The sequence below is a fragment of the Lolium perenne genome, chromosome 6 (genome assembly GCF_019359855.2).
Source record: "Lolium perenne isolate Kyuss_39 chromosome 6, Kyuss_2.0, whole genome shotgun sequence".
Lineage (NCBI taxonomy): Eukaryota > Viridiplantae > Streptophyta > Magnoliopsida > Poales > Poaceae > Lolium > Lolium perenne.
Window position 1 is genome coordinate 111272994 of NC_067249.2, and position 13371 is coordinate 111286364.

Here is a 13371-nt window from a genome sequence, read left to right on the forward strand (position 1 = left end):
CCACAAACACCTTGCAGGCAGTGTAGAAATTGTTGCCCATACCTCCATTTTACCTTGGACCAAGTCCAACTCTGGCCACCTCTGCACTTCTGGAGACCCTCCCTACCCTGCAGCACCAGAGCCACCACTTGCCTGCCCTTGCTTTGGTCACCATGACCAAAAACCTAACCATGCCGGCCTCATGTCCCTCCACATGCACACCCCCTCTCCTCTCCCATCCAAATCACCTCAGCATGTCTCTGAGCTTGCCCTCACTCTGCTGATCACGACCGTGTACCCCCTTGACCTTTTCGACGTCGGCATTGACCAGGACAAGCGTGCCCAGACCGTGCCCAGAGATGCCCACGCGCGCCAGGACACGCACGAGGACGTCCCGGAGCGCGACAGGACGCCGCGCGGCCCCGTCGCCTCACGCCTCCCTCACTCTGCCCGTGCACCGGTCGCCTCGCCATGACGCCAGCAGCCTCCCGGACAACCCCATCGGCCCTCGCACGCCACGTGGACGACGCCATCGCCGCCGACCGTCCGCCCCGTATCGCCATGACGCAGGAAGAGGACGACGCGACCACTCCTTCCCTGTCCTCGCCACGACGCGCTTCAGCACCGCCTGGACGTCACCAACCGTACGCGCCCACTCCCCCGCCCCTTCGTCGCTCCAGACGCCGTCGCCATGGTCGCCCCTTCACGGCACACCCCGGCCATCTCCGCCAGCTATAAATAGCGCCCCTCAGCCCTCCCTCTCTTCACACAAACCACTCCTCTCCCCTCTCTGATCCTCCACCGCTCCTCTCCCAGCCACATCATCGCCGGCAGCCGCCCAATTGCGAGCTGAAGACCCGCAGCACCTCCGCCAAGCAAGCCGTCGATTTCGGCCATCATCCGAGCCGCCGTCTGCTCCATCGGCTTCCCCGTCCACGACAACGTCGTCGCCGCCCATCGCCGTCGATCCCCGGAGCCCGGAAGCGCCGCCGACCCCCTACCTCCGCCGTGCCCGCCGCGGCTTCTCGCTGACGACGACGACGCTCCTCCGTTCGATCGTCGTCTGATCCAACGGCCTTAAGCCCTGCGTACCGCTTCGGGTGAGTGACCCACTGACCACTGGGCCCCACGCTGTCAGCAGCCCAAACCGCTAGCTGGGCTGGTTCCCTCTGTTCAAATCTTTCGGCCCACTTACCTTCCCGCCAGCCCACCGTTTATTTTCAAAAATCCAGAATAGACATATATTGCAATCTGATGCTAGATTCAAAATTGAATAGATCCAAATCTACTGAGCCAATTTTGACAAATTTTATATTTTTAGAAAGCTCATGAAAGGCCCCAGCCAACCACACTGGATTCAAACCAATATCTGTTATAGTTTTTGAATAGTAAAAATAACAAATCAGTAACTTTTCAAACTTCAAATAAATCTTAAAAATCAACCATAAACTATTTTGAAGTGGTTCCACCTCTCAAAAATCACATTTGATGTTGTCTAATTTATTATGTAATAAAATACTATAGTTGTTTCATATGATCTTGGGCTAGATTCAAATAATGGCTATCTGGCCATTTCTAGCTCATTTAAACTTTTCCAAAATGGTATTTAAATTGTATGAGAGTTTCCCTCTCATTTAAATCTTGTCTCAACTAATTCAATTTGAGGTAGATACCCTGGTTTGTTAAAATCTCATATTGAATTAGTTGATGATATTAAATCTTTACTATGTGTTATTAAAATGCATGAGGTGCACCACCTCATTTAAAGTATGTTCAAAATTAGGATTCAAACCTATGAGGGTAACACCTCATTTAAATCAACTTACCAAGTGGCCTAAAGTAATGTGATGACCCTGGTTGTTTGGTCTCATACATGCTCACTTGAGGTTATTAATAGGAATTAAATAGCATGAGGTATGGAACCTCATTTAAATCTTTTTCTTGAATGATAAGTGTGAAGAGGTTGACTTTGGTCAACCTAGGTCACATATTATGCATAAGAGAAGTTAAATCTTAATAAGACAATGAGAAGAAGTTATTTCTCTAAGTAACTAAAAGTAACACCTTAAATTGTATGAGAGGAAATTATTTTCCTAAATAAGAAAACAACACATTAACCCACTTAATAGTAATGAGTGATGCTAGTTTACTGGTGTAATTTATATGAAGTACCTCACTTCATTTAAATCTTGTCCCAAGTACTTTCATATGAAGTTGGAACCCCTGGTCCAATACTCTCACATGAAATACTTGGAGATTTAAAACATAATAGGCCTTATTAAATGGTATGAGGTATCTCTACCTCATTTAAATCATTTTCTCAAATAATGATGATGAATGGTTGACTTAGGTCAACATAAATTCATGTGTGATGGTTTGAGAAATTAAATCTTAAAGAAGATTCAATGAGAGGAAATTATTCCTCAAGAACTATATGGAAATTATCTTTGACATATAAAATAAGAGGAAATTATTTTTCCTCAAAGCAATACCACCAAGGGCACCAAATGGTATTAATTGTGTGCATAGAATAGTTTGTGTGAGTATATGTGATGTTTGGAATAGCCAATGAACTGTTTGGTGATTGTATCCTCGTATTCGTTTATAGACGCTAGTACCGGGGACTATCAAGAAGAGGAGGTATTCTACCAAGAAGAAGGAGAAGAAGACCACTTTGATCAATACACCAACCAAGGCAAGCTAACACCTTTGCAAGCTAGACTTTTGCAAGCTAATATACTTGCAAAGTGCAAAGCTCTACAAGAGCAAGGCACTACCACTTTTTACTTTATGCTTAATGATCCTATTTCCCAGTTTTACTCTTACAAGCTTTTGCTTTTGATTATTTATAACTTGCTTTTATAGTTAACTTTGGTCTAGAGATAGAATACTACAAGAGTATCAAACTTAGCCTAGCAAGCTCCAAGATATTTAGCACCCCTCAGGGCTAGTTGCTAGTGCTCGATATCAAAAGTGGCTACTCTAGATGGGAACTTGTGAATTGAAATGACTTTGAAAACCTTGGAATGATGAGTCATTCTATTGAAAGATTTTTGAAGGTGAATGTGACTGGTGAATGACTTGGTGAATTTTACAAAAACTGATGGTTGGGTTTGGATGCGATACCTTTCCAATTTTGCAAGTACCCCCACAATACCTGATATGGGTAGGGCTTAACTAGAAGTTTATGTATCTTAGTATGGGTTCCCTCTAAACAAGCGTCATCGGGGTTATGCTGGAGGCTGCCTCTACAAAAGTGAAGTGATATGAAATGACGTGAATATGAGGTGAATGTCCGGCCCAAGCCACTGTGCGTTCCGGGTTAACGAGTTGGTTTTCACCGGGAGGCCAAGCTCATGGGGAGAGATGCCTATACTAGGATATGTAAGTGAAAGGTTATGGTTGGTAGTCCGCACACGGAGTGTGGTAAATCAGGGCCAGTTAACCCTGACGGATTATTGCAAATGTTGTGGCACAAGTGTACGACCTCTGCAGAGTGTAGATCTATTCGAATAGCCGCGTCCACGGTTATGGACGGTTGGAAAGGCCATACTGTTCCGTCATCAGACCATTTTCAAAATGTGACATGTGAAGGGTGACTTGTGACTTGAACTTGAAAAGGGTGAATGGTGAATTTGACTTGAATCACAACTGAGTTGTGGGAATGACACTAATGTTCCCACTTAAGTTAGTTAGCGAATGAAGAGGCTTTTTACTAAATGTTTTGTGAACTAAAATTGGCTTTATGCAAATGAAACTAGAGCTTAGCATCCCCTTCTATAGTTGATAGTGTTTACCTTAGTATTAGTTTGCGAGTACTTTAAAGTACTCATGGCTTTGTCCCTGGCTATTCAAATGGCCAGACTATGAAGAGGAGTACCAGAACCCGGAAGAAGGACAGCAGGACGTCTACGACAACTAGGATCACTCCTGACGTCAACAGTTGCCTGTGGAATAGATGGACTACTACTACGCTACTTCGCTTCCGCTATGTGTTTTGTAATTGATCAATAGATCATCTACTATTGTAATGAGACTGGATCATGTGATCCCTTGTTGTAAGACAATTACGCGTTGTAATGAATGATGAGTTGTGATATTAATCTATTATGTCTCGCAAAAACAATAATTCCTGGGATTGCGAGGAATGGCATAATAGGCATCTGGACTTAAAAATCCGGGTGTTGACAAGTTGGTATCAGAGCCATTGTTGACCTTAGGAGACCCTAGTTAGAATGGACGTCTGCAAAACTTAGTTTCAAAAACCAAAGAAGTGAATAATTGTGAAAAACTTATTCTCACCCTTATCCTTGAAATCTTTTTCGAAATGAGAAATTCATACTCTGCTTTCGTTGTAGCACTATCTAAAATTTGGCACACTTGACTACTTCTTTAATTCACTCCTCCTCTTTGCTCACAGATGAAGTACCAATGGGAGTCCTATAAGCTTGGATCCGGAGACGACAAAAGTTTCGAAAAGGAATTGAAGCAACTGGTGGACTATCTAGGACACCCGTATCCCGAGTTCTTCGGAATACCCCTCAAGGCTCAGTTAGGAGAACCACCTCTGTGGGACGTTTCTACTGATCTACGAAGGAAGCTTGATGCCCCAGTATGGGAAACCATATGGTTTTCTGTAACAGGAAACACTTGGAAGGAAGGACTAGACAAAGCTATGCAGGAAGCAATTTCCCGTCTGTGTGGACAAAATGAGGACAAGATCAAGAACACTCGCTTCATCTACTACCCAAGGCATGACTCCTTGGGCAGACCGATGACCATGCCCCCACCACAACCAAAGATGAACCCCTATGAAGCACCTCCGGACTTCAGGCAGTACAAAACCCGCAGGGATTTGGACAACGCCCTCGCCTCTCGCCAAGCACCTCACCCGTGAAGACGAAGACTCCACCCTAAAGAGTAGTATCTCTAAGCACTTAAGTAGGTGTGAGTTGTATCAGGATCCCCCTTGTATCGTAGAGCGATGAATGGTTCTTCAAACCAACGGTGTGTTAGATTTGTAATATGTGATGCTTGGTATGAATGAAAAAGTGTTGTCGGTGTTACCCCTGCAACACTACTCAAAATTTCAATTTGTGAACTTTTAAAAAAAAATTTTAACAAAACAAACCATAGAAATTTCCCTCTTATCTTATCATCTACCTCAATGTCCAGATGGCCCCACCAACCCGCAACACCACCCCAGATGCCATGATGCAACTACTGCAGACAATGATGGCCGACCGAGAAGTCGAGAGAGCTGAACGCCAAGCCAACATCGCCGCACTGCAACAGATAGCTCAGAACAATCAAGGCCATGGAAACCACGATCACCCGGGGTCAAAGCTGAAGAACTTTCAGCACACCAACCCACCCATGTTCAACAAGACTGAAGAGCCCCTAGATGCTGATGACTGGCTCCAGACAATGGAGAACAACCTCGAAGTTGCGCAAGTTGAAGCCGCAGAGAAAGTACTGTTTGCCACGCACTACTTAGCAGGACCAGCCAGAGCTTGGTGGACCAGCACCCGTGCCATGAATGCAGGACAAATGATGACCTGGGAAGACTTCAAGCTGAAGTTTAGCAAGTACCATGTGCCCCAAGGACTGATCAAGAAGATGAGAGACGAGTTCCGTGAACTCAAACAAGGAAGGATGTCCGTGGTGGAATACCGCGACAGGTTTCTCACTCTGTCAAGGTACGCCCCGGATGAGACCGACACCAATGAGAAGAGAAAGGAAAGATTTCTGAACGGACTGCACGACGAGATGCAAACTGTGTTAGTGAACATTCCGTTCGCTGACTTAGAAGCCCTCGTGGACTCAGCCATACAGATGGAAGGAAAGCTGCATCAGGCCAGCGAGAACCGCAAGCGCAGAATGATGAACCAGAGTGGACCCCACCATAACCAGAAGTATCGCAACAACTCCTCTGGAGGATTCACCCCAAGATACAACCAGCCCCCTGCCCAGAATTATCGCCCCAACTACACCAACCACAACGGAGGACCCCCGAAGCCCGGAGGGAACAACAACAACAACAACAACCGCCCCAACAACAGCAACAACAATGGAAACAACAACAACCCCAATACTGCCCCAAGGACTGGAAGCAATGCTACCCCCGTCAACCCCAAAGACAAGTCCACCGTCAACTGCTATGAATGTGGAGTTGTGGGTCACTTCTCCAAGGAGTGCCCCAAGAAGCTTGCCAGGATTGCCGCCAATACCGCTGCACCTGCTCAGCAACAGCGTCGCTTTGCCGGAAGAAGGAACCAGAACAACAACAACGGCCGTCTCTACCACATGACTGCCACTGAAGCTCAGGAAGCACCCCAGACCATGCCAAGTATGTCCTCCTACTAAGAAAATACTCAATCTCTCTTAGGAACCTAACTTTTCTTAAAATCTCGGGACGAGATTTGTTTAAGGGGGAAGGGTTTGTAACAACCCAAAAATTTCAAAACAAAACAAATGAATTTCCCTAGTTCCAAATTTTGGAACCAACAAAAACTTTTATTAAAATAAGATTGATACAAATAGATCTTGTTCAAATCTTGAGTCTTGCCATGATGAGTGTTATTATGCTTATGTGCTAAACCCTAAAACCCCAAAGTGATCAAGTGAAGATCACCAACCCAATAAAACAAATAAGAAAACCTTAAACCCTAATCTTCTCCAGAAATCCTTTGGATCTTTTTTTGAGAAACCCAAAATAAAATAAAAGACCTATGGGAACATATAACCCCAATAGGTAAATCTTGAACCCTACCTTTATTAATTTTGCTAAATGGTGGTGAACCTTTGTGAACCCCACTAAACCCTAAACCTCACCCCTCTTTTCACCACCCTAGCTAAAATGAAATAAAAAGAAATTAAATAAGAAAAAGGTATATGTGCCTATGGCTATTTTTATAAAACTTTACCCTAAGCCTTTCTACTTTGCTTAGAGGTTTGGAAAACCTTCACATACCTTACCTAGTACCTACCAAACCAATTCCAAGTGGTTTCCAAAGAAAATAAAAAGAAACTAAAAATGCCATAAAGGCATATGTGAGAAAAATGCAAATTTGTGAATTTGAGAAGTTTGACCCTAGGACTTGTTGTGAATGGATGGATCACCTCCATATACCATTTCAACTTTTCAACAACATCTTTTGGGCCACAAACACTCAAATCAAAAATCAAATGCAACATATGCATAGAAGCATATGTGCCACATAGCCCTTTTCACCAAATCTTGACCTATGCTTTTCTACCTTGACCAAATGGTGTAAAACCTTCTCCAAACCTAATATAACACCAAATTGACCCTAACCCATGTCCAAGTGAAGCAAGGTGAACCCTTTTCAAAAATAATAAAACTTAACACATCACCTCTTATGTGTTATGGCCAATTTTGCAAATCTTGGATCAAGACTTTTTGAATGGATTCAATGGTTTGGAAATGTTTCTAAACTAATAAGAATCACATTAGAGTCAACCAAAGTCAAAGTAAATGGAGAGAAATCAATTGGTGAGAAAATCCCATTTTCACTCAATTACACATAGAGCCAAATTTGCAAATCTTCAAGCAAGGCCACCATGGCTTGATCTATTGCTTGTAAAACTCTTATATATGATAAACAAACACAATTGCATCAAAGAAACCAAAATCAAATCAAAGGAAATCTCAAAACCATCTCACATATGATAATGGTCATATGATCCATTTATAAAATCTTCCCTACTTTACACCCCTGCATTTGACTTTTCTTCAACCAAACTTGGTCAACTCTGACCATGTCATCCAAGACCATGTCAAGGTCAACAACTTTCATGTTGACCACCCCACCTCAGGTTGACCAGGTTGACCAGTATAGTGTTGCCAAGTGGAGACTTTGGATTAAAGAGAAGATCATCTCACTTTTGCCATTTTGCAATTCTTCACCAAATTGACCACCACCACCACATTTCCTTTTCTATGATTATATGGTTGAGACCCACCAAAGGAATTTTCAAATTTCGAAAACTTTTCTCTTTCGGGCATTACCACAAACACCTTGCAGGCAGTGTAGAAATTGTTGCCCATACCTCCATTTTACCTTGGACCAAGTCCAACTCTGGCCACCTCTGCACTTCTGGAGACCCTCCCTACCCTGCAGCACCAGAGCCACCACTTGCCTGCCCTTGCTTTGGTCACCATGACCAAAAACCTAACCATGCCGGCCTCATGTCCCTCCACATGCACACCCCCTCTCCTCTCCCATCCAAATCACCTCAGCATGTCTCTGAGCTTGCCCTCACTCTGCTGATCACGACCGTGTACCCCCTTGACCTTTTCGACGTCGGCATTGACCAGGACAAGCGTGCCCAGACCGTGCCCAGAGATGCCCACGCGCGCCAGGACACGCACGAGGACGTCCCGGAGCGCGACAGGACGCCGCTGGCCCCCGTCGCCTCACGCCTCCCCTCACTCTGCCCGTGCACCAGTCGCCTCGCCATGACGCCAGCAGCCTCCCAGACAACCCCACTGGCCCTCGCACGCCCTGTGGACGACGCCATCGCCGCCGACCGTCCGCCCCGTGCGCCATGACGCAGAAGAGGACGACGCGACCACTCCTTCCCCCTGTCCTCGCCACGACGCGCTTCAGCACCGCTGGACGTCACCAACCGTACGCGCCCACTCCCCCGCCCTTCGTCGCTCCGTACGCCGTCGCCATGGTCGCCCTTCACGGCACACCCCGGCCATCTCCGCCAGCTATAAATAGCGCCCCTCAGCCCTCCCTCTCTTCACACAAACCACTCCTCTCCCCTCTCTGATCCTCCACCGCTCCTCTCCCAGCCACATCATCGCCGGCAGCCGCCCAATTGCGAGCTGAAGACCCGCGACACCTCCGCCAAGCAAGCCGTCGATTTCGGCCATCATCCGAGCCGCCGTCTGCTCCATCGGCTTCCCCGTCCACGACAACGTCGTCGCCGCCCATCGCCGTCGATCCCCGGAGCCCGGAAGCGCCGCCGACCCCCTACCTCCGCCGTGCCCGCCGCGGCTTCTCGCTGACGACGACGACGACGCTCCTCCGTTCGATCGTCGTCTGATCCAACGGCCTTAAGCCCTGCGTACCGCTTCGGGTGAGTGACCCACTGACCACTGGGCCCCACGCTGTCAGCAGCCCAAACCGCTAGCTGGGCTGGTTCCCTCTGTTCAAATCTTTCGGCCCACTTACCTTCCCGCCAGCCCACCGTTTATTTTCAAAAATCCAGAATAGACATATATTGCAATCTGATGCTAGATTCAAAATTGAATAGATCCAAATCTACTGAGCCAATTTTGACAAATTTTATATTTTTAGAAAGCTCATGAAAGGCCCCAGCCAACCACACTGGATTCAAACCAATATCTGTTATAGTTTTTGAATAGTAAAAATAACAAATCAGTAACTTTTCAAACTTCAAATAAATCTTAAAAATCAACCATAAACTATTTTGAAGTGGTTCCACCTCTCAAAAATCACATTTGATGTTGTCTAATTTATTATGTAATAAAATACTATAGTTGTTTCATATGATCTTGGGCTAGATTCAAATAATGGCTATCTGGCCATTTCTAGCTCATTTAAACTTTTCCAAAATGGTATTTAAATTGTATGAGAGTTTCCCTCTCATTTAAATCTTGTCTCAACTAATTCAATTTGAGGTAGATACCCTGGTTTGTTAAAATCTCATATTGAATTAGTTGATGATATTAAATCTTTACTATGTGTTATTAAAATGCATGAGGTGCACCACCTCATTTAAAGTATGTTCAAAATTAGGATTCAAACCTATGAGGGTAACACCTCATTTAAATCAACTTACCAAGTGGCCTAAAGTAATGTGATGACCCTGGTTGTTTGGTCTCATACATGCTCACTTGAGGTTATTAATAGGAATTAAATAGCATGAGGTATGGAACCTCATTTAAATCTTTTTCTTGAATGATAAGTGTGAAGAGGTTGACTTTGGTCAACCTAGGTCACATATTATGCATAAGAGAAGTTAAATCTTAATAAGACAATGAGAAGAAGTTATTTCTCTAAGTAACTAAAAGTAACACCTTAAATTGTATGAGAGGAAATTATTTTCCTAAATAAGAAAACAACACATTAACCCACTTAATAGTAATGAGTGATGCTAGTTTACTGGTGTAATTTATATGAAGTACCTCACTTCATTTAAATCTTGTCCCAAGTACTTTCATATGAAGTTGGAACCCCTGGTCCAATACTCTCACATGAAATACTTGGAGATTTAAAACATAATAGGCCTTATTAAATGGTATGAGGTATCTCTACCTCATTTAAATCATTTTCTCAAATAATGATGATGAATGGTTGACTTAGGTCAACATAAATTCATGTGTGATGGTTTGAGAAATTAAATCTTAAAGAAGATTCAATGAGAGGAAATTATTCCTCAAGAACTATATGGAAATTATCTTTGACATATAAAATAAGAGGAAATTATTTTTCCTCAAAGCAATACCACCAAGGGCACCAAATGGTATTAATTGTGTGCATAGAATAGTTTGTGTGAGTATATGTGATGTTTGGAATAGCCAATGAACTGTTTGGTGATTGTATCCTCGTATTCGTTTATAGACGCTAGTACCGGGGACTATCAAGAAGAGGAGGTATTCTACCAAGAAGAAGGAGAAGAAGACCACTTTGATCAATACACCAACCAAGGCAAGCTAACACCTTTGCAAGCTAGACTTTTGCAAGCTAATATACTTGCAAAGTGCAAAGCTCTACAAGAGCAAGGCACTACCACTTTTTACTTTATGCTTAATGATCCTATTTCCCAGTTTTACTCTTACAAGCTTTTGCTTTTGATTATTTATAACTTGCTTTTATAGTTAACTTTGGTCTAGAGATAGAATACTACAAGAGTATCAAACTTAGCCTAGCAAGCTCCAAGATATTTAGCACCCCTCAGGGCTAGTTGCTAGTGCTCGATATCAAAAGTGGCTACTCTAGATGGGAACTTGTGAATTGAAATGACTTTGAAAACCTTGGAATGATGAGTCATTCTATTGAAAGATTTTTGAAGGTGAATGTGACTGGTGAATGACTTGGTGAATTTTACAAAAACTGATGGTTGGGTTTGGATGCGATACCTTTCCAATTTTGCAAGTACCCCCACAATACCTGATATGGGTAGGGCTTAACTAGAAGTTTATGTATCTTAGTATGGGTTCCCTCTAAACAAGCGTCATCGGGGTTATGCTGGAGGCTGCCTCTACAAAAGTGAAGTGATATGAAATGACGTGAATATGAGGTGAATGTCCGGCCCAAGCCCTGTGCAGTTCCCGGGTTAACAGTTGGTTTTCACCGGGAGGCCAAGCTCATGGGGAGAGATGCCTATACTAGGATATGTAAGTGAAAGGTTATGGTTGGTAGTCCGCACACGGAGTGTGGTAAATCAGGGCCAGTTAACCCTGACGGATTATTGCAAATGTTGTGGCACAAGTGTACGACCTCTGCAGAGTGTAGATCTATTCGAATAGCCGCGTCCACGGTTATGGACGGTTGGAAAGGCCATACTGTTCCGTCATCAGACCATTTTCAAAATGTGACATGTGAAGGGTGACTTGTGACTTGAACTTGAAAAGGGTGAATGGTGAATTTGACTTGAATCACAACTGAGTTGTGGGAATGACACTAATGTTCCCACTTAAGTTAGTTAGCGAATGAAGAGGCTTTTTACTAAATGTTTTGTGAACTAAAATTGGCTTTATGCAAATGAAACTAGAGCTTAGCATCCCCTTCTATAGTTGATAGTGTTTACCTTAGTATTAGTTTGCGAGTACTTTAAAGTACTCATGGCTTTGTCCCTGGCTATTCAAATGGCCAGACTATGAAGAGGAGTACCAGAACCCGGAAGAAGGACAGCAGGACGTCTACGACAACTAGGATCACTCCACGCGTCAACGGTTGCTGTGGAATAGATGGACTACTACTACGCTACTTCGCTTCCGCTATGTGTTTTGTAATTGATCAATAGATCATCTACTATTGTAATGAGACTGGATCATGTGATCCCTTGTTGTAAGACAATTACGCGTTGTAATGAATGATGAGTTGTGATATTAATCTATTATGTCTCGCAAAAACAATAATTCCTGGGATTGCGAGGAATGGCATAATAGGCATCTGGACTTAAAAATCCGGGTGTTGACAACTGCAAGTTGGTAAGCTTTCTTAATTCACTTTGGAACGGTAAGATACCTTGTTTCTTTCAGTTTCGAGTGAGTTGAGAGTTCCACCATATATACATATCGGTTGTTGTACTAATAATGGCAGATGACATTAAGGATTTGTTGGAGACTCGCAAATATCGATTCTTCCACCATAGATATTGTAGTGCTGCTTTTTGGGAGGAAGAACGTGGTACTTTTGATGGTGATGGGCTTTTCCACCATAGTGTGCTGATTGGTGAGCGATGCGCTGCCACCACTATTGACGGTTCCTCTCGTATCAATTTAATCAGTATTGAGGTTGTCGAGAAATTGCAGCTACCCACGAGTGCCCGTACAGTGCCATACCTCTTGCATTCATCATATGGTACATTGCTGATTTCACACACTGCCGATGTTCCTATTACTATCGGCGGGCATACTGAGGTTGTTCGATGTGTTGTATCTCCTGTGCCACTTGACTCGTGTCACGTTCTCTTGGGAAATCCTTGGTGCCACAAGTTTCACGTTCAATCTTGTCGTGATGTGAAGAAAATGTCTTTCAAGTGGAATATGAAGCGGCGTGCTTTGTTGCGTGCTCCAGCCGACAAATTTCACGAGTATCATCTTCTTCGCAAGGAGAGAACAAAGGAGTTTTGCTTGTCCGTGGAGTACAAGATCATGATGGATGGTGAAATTTCTATTATATGTCATCGTGACCACGATGTGTATCACAACCCATGTAAGAATGAGAGCCACACAACCAAATTGAGTGAGAGTGTTACTAAAAGTGAGTTGTGTGATTCCACTATACGTGAGGTTGAGAGCATACACTTTGAGAGTACGAGAGAAAAAGAATACATGAGTGTAGTAGATGATAGGACATGTGAGGATATCTCTACTAATGTAATGCTCTCTTCTTCTGTTGTTGTTGGTTCTGAAATGCAGGTTGCTTTTGAAGAAAGGGAGCTTAATGTACAACAACCTGCATCACGGGAAGAGGTGACGGTGGTACCTTCTATATTGGAGGATGTTACTATGCATAGTGCCATCTTAAAACTACAACCAGCCGTTACAACAGAATTCTGTGAGTCTACTTCTTTGTTGGTTCCTTCATTGGATTTGACTTGCACATATACTTCAACACCATGTGATGAATTGCAAATTTCGAAATTTGATCATGTGGTATTGATTAC